The sequence below is a fragment of the Pteropus vampyrus genome, unplaced genomic scaffold (genome assembly GCF_000151845.1).
Source record: "Pteropus vampyrus isolate Shadow unplaced genomic scaffold, Pvam_2.0 Scaffold326, whole genome shotgun sequence".
NCBI classification, from domain to species: Eukaryota; Metazoa; Chordata; class Mammalia; order Chiroptera; family Pteropodidae; genus Pteropus; species Pteropus vampyrus.
Window position 1 is genome coordinate 454,789 of NW_011889107.1, and position 6,070 is coordinate 460,858.

At 38.6% G+C, this 6,070-nt stretch overlaps 1 protein-coding gene across 3 annotated transcripts in view; it reads left to right on the top strand.

Annotated features, from left to right (window-relative positions):
- Positions 1 to 6,070, top strand: part of ZMYND12 (zinc finger MYND-type containing 12) — a 38,890-nt gene that overhangs the window by 20,478 nt on the left and 12,342 nt on the right. The gene's annotated exons all lie outside the window — the stretch shown is intronic.

A 6,070-nucleotide genomic window follows, 5' to 3' on the forward strand; every position in this document is an offset into this window, starting at 1 on the left:
TAGGAACCTGCTCCTATAGATGGGAGAGGCAGTTCTGAGAGTGGGGAGCACAGACTTGGCAAGCATTGCACATGGTAGATGCAACAAAAGGAAAATTAGCACTTTTGAGAGGAATTAACATTTTTGAGCACCTACTGTGTTTTAGGTACTGTACTTCTACTTTGTACATATTAATAGCAACCATTTTTTTTTTAAAAAAACAAACTTAAAAAAATATAACTGTTGGAAATGCCACACAAAGAACTTTTTCCCCTGAGCTATCTGAGAGTAAGTTGCTTACCCGATGCCCTATGCCTTGAATATTTCAGTGTGTATTTTCCACAAAGATGGTTTCCTTCATAATCACAATACAATCATTATCTATCATTACTAACCAGACTCCACTCAAGTTTCTCCAGTGACCCCAACAGCATCTTTATAGTGAAAGGATACAGCTCAGAATCATGCTTTTCATTTTGTTACCATGTGTCTTCAGTCTCCTTCATTTTGAATAGTTTCTCAATATTTCCTTGACTTCTATGACTTTGATACTTTTAAATATTAAAGTCCAGCTATTTTCTAAAATGTCCCTCAGTTTGAGTTTCTCCGATGTTTCTTCATGACTGGATACAGGTGATGTATCTTTGCAGGAATATCACAGAAATGATGCTATGTTCTTTTCAGCCTGTAAGTTGGCACATGTTTTCAACTTGTTCCATTACTAATGATGATCATTTAAGTTACTTTATTAAGATGATATCTGCCAATCTTCTTCTCTGTAAAGTTACTCTTTCCCTTCTTTGCAATTAATAAGTAGTTTAAGGGGAGCAGTATTTTGAAAATATATAACTATCCTATTTCTCATCAAACTTTCAATATATTCATTATTTATTTTTTATCAGTATAGACTCTTGGTTTCCTGTTTTAGTTGATGAGATATACTCCCTTACTATCATTAATTGGATGCTCAAACTGTCCCTGATTTGGTTAAGTGGCAGCCCATTCAGGCTGGCTTCTGTGTCTCTTTGACACATCTCCTTTGTTCTTTGATCACTTTTCTGCCTTCTGGAACATATCTCCAAGGAGCCTTGATTTTCTTTAGTGGAAAATGGAATTCAGAAGCCAAGAGTTGTGCACTAAACATATGCATTGCTGTTAGAGTATGGTTGCTCCTAGGCCTTCTCAGTGGACAGAGTTAAAGAATATGTATAAATATAATAATGTTTATACACCTACATACATTGCATCTAAATTTATTTTTATGTATCTGTATCTATATATCTCTTTATGTATATATGACCATGGGTCCATACCAGTACACCAAATCCAGTCCAAAACTACCACAAAGTTCAATGTAATTTTCTCCCATTCCATATTGGTAGTTCCTTTCTCTGACAGTGAAGATACTGGCTTCTTTCTTCATTAATATGTTTACATATTTAATTAGTTCCCTTTTATGAACCAACTTCCCATCTCCAACCCTATCCTCTGCCTTTGCAGATGCCCTCCTCTCCACTCAGGGCTCTGACTCCTCCTTCTGTTCTACCTCTTCTGCATGGGCTTCTTCCTCGCTAGTTTGGGCTTTGACTCCACATACCAGGACATTTAACTGCAAGAACGCTTTCCTCACCCCATTCAAGTTTGACTTCTCATTCTACACTGTCCCTCCTTGGGAAGAGTACTGGACAAGGAAATACAGCCCAGGTTCTGATTATTTCTGACACTGGCTAGCTCTGGGATTTTGGAAGAGCCACCCTGGCCTAAGTCTTATCATCTCTCATTTGGACTGTTGCCTGCCGACTGATCTCTACACATCTTTGGCCTCCCTCTAATCTGGCTTCTATACAAAATGTGATCAAGTCACTCCACTAAAGACCAAATTCCTAAAGCAACCTATGGGTCCAGGCTTTATGAATTCTCTCACCTTGTCTTGAATTCTTTTCTCTTTCCTTTTAGGTACACTGGCCTTCTCTCGTTTCTTCAGAAGCACTGTGATGCTTCCTTACTCTGGAAGGCTTTTCTCTAGCCACTATTCCAACTTCTCTCTTCCCCTTCACCTAACCAATGCTTATTCATCCTTCAGGTCTCAGCTCAAGAGTTACCACTCCATTGTCTAGAAGACTTTCCCAAGCACCCAGACTGGGTCGAGTCTCTCTTTATGTACCCAGTTAGAAACCTCTTCCTTTTTTCTAGGTACTTACTTCAATAATAATTATATATTCACTGATGAGATTGTTTGATTAAAGTCTCTCTCCTCCACTAGACTATAAGCTCAGGGAGAACTAGAACTGTATCTATTCTTTCTCATCATAGTGTCTTCACTCCCAGAACAGTACTTAGGGCCCAGAAGGGACTCAAAAGCCCCTCTTATAATACCTGACACCTAGTGGGCATTCTGTAAGCACTTGTTGAATCCGAGTCCTCTTTACAGGATTGTTTTGAGGATTAAATGAATTTGTATGTAATGAACATGAAAGTGCTTTGCAAGCTAGAAAGTTCAGTCTAAATGGAAGGTTTCATTATAACTCCCACGGTCATTGATTTGAAACCTTGCCAACCTTTTTGAAAGTCTAAATAAATCACATCCCTGTACACATGCCTCTTTTTCCCATCTTACAGATTTCTGCAGACTGGAGTGGGAAAATAACAGGTATTCAGCCTTTTTTTTTTTTTTAAGTAAAGCTTTGGAATTTTAATAACTAGAAATGATACTTTTAGTAACTCTTCAAAGAGGAGCCATCTTACTCATCTTCCCCCACTGTTGTCAGCACTTTGGAACTGGGAGAGCCTGGGTTCAGATTCCAACTCTTTCTTACTGGTTGGGTGATCCCAGGCATCAAGCTTTTTCTTACCTTAGGGCTTTCACATGTACCGTTCCTTCTGCCTGGAATGCTCTTTTCTCCCTTGTACATGTCTGGCTTCTTTTCAACTGTCAGGTATCTGCTTAAATGTCACCTTCTCAGAGAGGTGTTCCTTAATCATCCAATCAGAGTAAGTTTCTCCCTGCTTTTTTAAGATCACTGTGTTCTGTTCATTTCCTTCATAGCATTTCATTTTTTGTGTGTTTATTGTATGCCTACTTCACTTGGTTATAAGCTCCTTGAGGTCAGAGATCATGCCTGAGTACATACCAACATGTACTCAGTAAATTAGATGAATATATGGTTGAATGAATGAGTTTCCTCCTCTGTAAATTCCTCCTCAGATATTTATTTCACAGGGTTATTGGCAGACTTAAATCACAGATACCAATGGCCTAGCATAGTGTAGGGCAAAGAACAGGCCCTCAGGAAATACCGATTTCCTTTTCTTCTCTTGCATGCCCCCCAGCCACACCTTTGAATCATCTGTGACTGCTTTATTCTGTGTTTCTTTATTTTCATCACCAAGTCCTGCAAAATCTTTCCCCATAATGTCTTTCAGATCTGCCACTAACCCAGTGTCAGCCTGTTGTTTCACCCTTCAGGCAAGTTCTACTGCTCCTTAATGGACTATCCTTTCTCTATCTACTCCACATACTATTACGATCACCCTTTAGATAATCTCACTTCCTTAGGCAGCTTTATATCTCTACTACCTCCACTCCATCCCTATGCCTCTCCAGGTAAGCACTCTGCATAAGAGGGCATACCTGAATGTGCCCACTCATTAGTCACAATCTTAGTTCTGACCTGCTTATAACAGCCCATTTCTCTCACCTCACTGTATCCCATTCTCTGAATTTGCAGCCTCATAGTTTTTTTTCTCCCAGGCATACCTTTTCCTTTGGGATTGATGCTTGTTTAGACACTAGTAAGGCTTGGCCTTGGAGCCATCCTTCTTTGGTATTGCCTCCTTGAATGAGAACTGGACAAAGAAAATTTAAAATTTCTAGTCTTTGTCAATACACTCTACCAATTTTTTTCTCTATCTAAACAATCTTAGCTAAGAGTCATTTTCTTCTTTAAATTTGAGAGGACCTCAGTCTAAAGCTCTTATTTTATAACAAAACCTACATGGAAGATGCGACTTGCCATGAGCCAGGTCAGGGGTATAGGCTTCTTGCTTTAATCTAGAATCTTCCCACATTAGTTTCCCATGTTAGTTTGAGCTTCAGTCAAGCAAATTTACTTACTTCCTCTTGTAGATGGTTCTTCATCGCTCCTTTACTTCAGTGACAGATCATTACAACTAAAATAAAATAATGGTTTTTTTTTTTTTTTAACTAGGCCTGGGAGGTAAGACAAAGAACAGAAAATTGATTCACTAGGGGTTCATGTCCTCATCTTCTAACCCTTTCTTGGTGCCATTTCTGCTGCAGCATCCATCACATGAAATACTTCACACACACAGCGTGCCTCTGGCTCTGCAGAAGCCTGTCAGTAGTTTTCTGTTCAGTTCTGACAAGCTCCCTAAGAGGCAAGCAGGGATGCAGGCAATTGTTATGTATTTTTACAGCTAAACAAAAAGTTTTAAGTGTCATGAGTATAAGAATATTAGAAATAAAGGTGACTTTTGCTTAATAACTGTGCGTTGTCCATTATAGCTCCTAAACGTCTTTTCGTATCTACTCTATCTTCAGTCACTGCCTTAGTTCAGGCTCTTATCGGTGCTTCACTATTTCAAAAGTCTTTTGGTGAAGCTTCCACTTTTCTTCCTTCTCTCTGGTCCCTGCTCCACACTGGCTCTAGACGAGCCTTCTAAATCTAAATCTAATTCTCTCTTTCATTCTGAAAATCCTTTCATTTTTATCCACATGCATCAAGCTCTTTGGCATGACATACTAAGCCATTGATAATCTGTCCCCTGCCTACCTCTTTATCCTCACTTCCTGCCACTCTGTCTCTCACATTTTGTGTTCCAGCATCACAGACTAATTGATATATAGTTCTCTGAATATGGCATACTATTTCATAGCTTCATGATTTTGCATGTGTTACCTCTGCCTAGGATGCTGTCTCCCTCATCTATCTGGAAAACGTCTATTTATTCTCAAAACCCAGCTCAGACTTTCCTTATTGTCTTATCTCCACTGCCATAACAAATATCATAGACTGGATGGTTTAAGCAACAAACATTTATTTCTCACAGTTCTAAAGGCTGAAAGTCCAAGATCAAGTTACTAGTGGATTTGGTGTCTGGTGAGGGCCTATTTACGGTCTTGTAGATAGCAGGCTTCCTGCTATATTTTCACATGGCCAAGAGAGATCATCTCTTGTGTGTCTTCTTATACAGGCACTAATCCCAGTAATACGGTGTCCACTCTCATGACCTATTATCTCCCAAAGGCTCTACCTCCAAATACCATCACTTTGGGGATTGTTGTAACATATGAATTTTGGAGGAAACAACATTCAGTCCAAAGTACTGACCATACCTCTCCCCACTCCATTGTTTTTATCCACCTCACGCATAGAATGAAACACTCTCGGTCACTTCCAAATCTTATGATTTCACTATTGTTGCACTCATACTATGTTATGAATATATTTGTTTTCATGTCACATATTCATTCCCCCAACCCAACTATAAATTTTTCAAGGATAATGGCTTTGATTCATCTTTTAGTCCTATCATTCAACACAATGCCTGGTACATAAATATACATGTATATTTAAGTTGCGATACAATTTGCATACCACATAATTCTCCCTTTTAAAGTACAGTTCAATGGTTTTAGTAAATTCAGAAAATTGTGCAACTATAACTATGTTTAATTCCAGAACATTTTAGTTACCCCAAAATGGAACCCCATACCCATATTAGCAGTCACATCCCATTTCCCCATACGCACAGTCCTTGGCCACCACCAATCTATGTTCTGTCTTCATGGATTTGCCTCTTCTGGACATTTCATAGAAATAGAAGCACACAGTATGTGGACTTTTGTGTCTGGCTTTTTTCACTTAGCAATGTGTTTTCAATGTTCATCATGTTATAGTGTGTATCAGTACTTCATACCTTTCCATAACTGAATAATATTCCACTCATGGATATAGATAGACCACATTTTGCATATCTACTCATCACTTGATGGACATTTGTTTTTATTTTTTTGACTATTATTATTAGGCTGCTATGAACATTTATGTATGAGTTTTTGTGTGTCAAT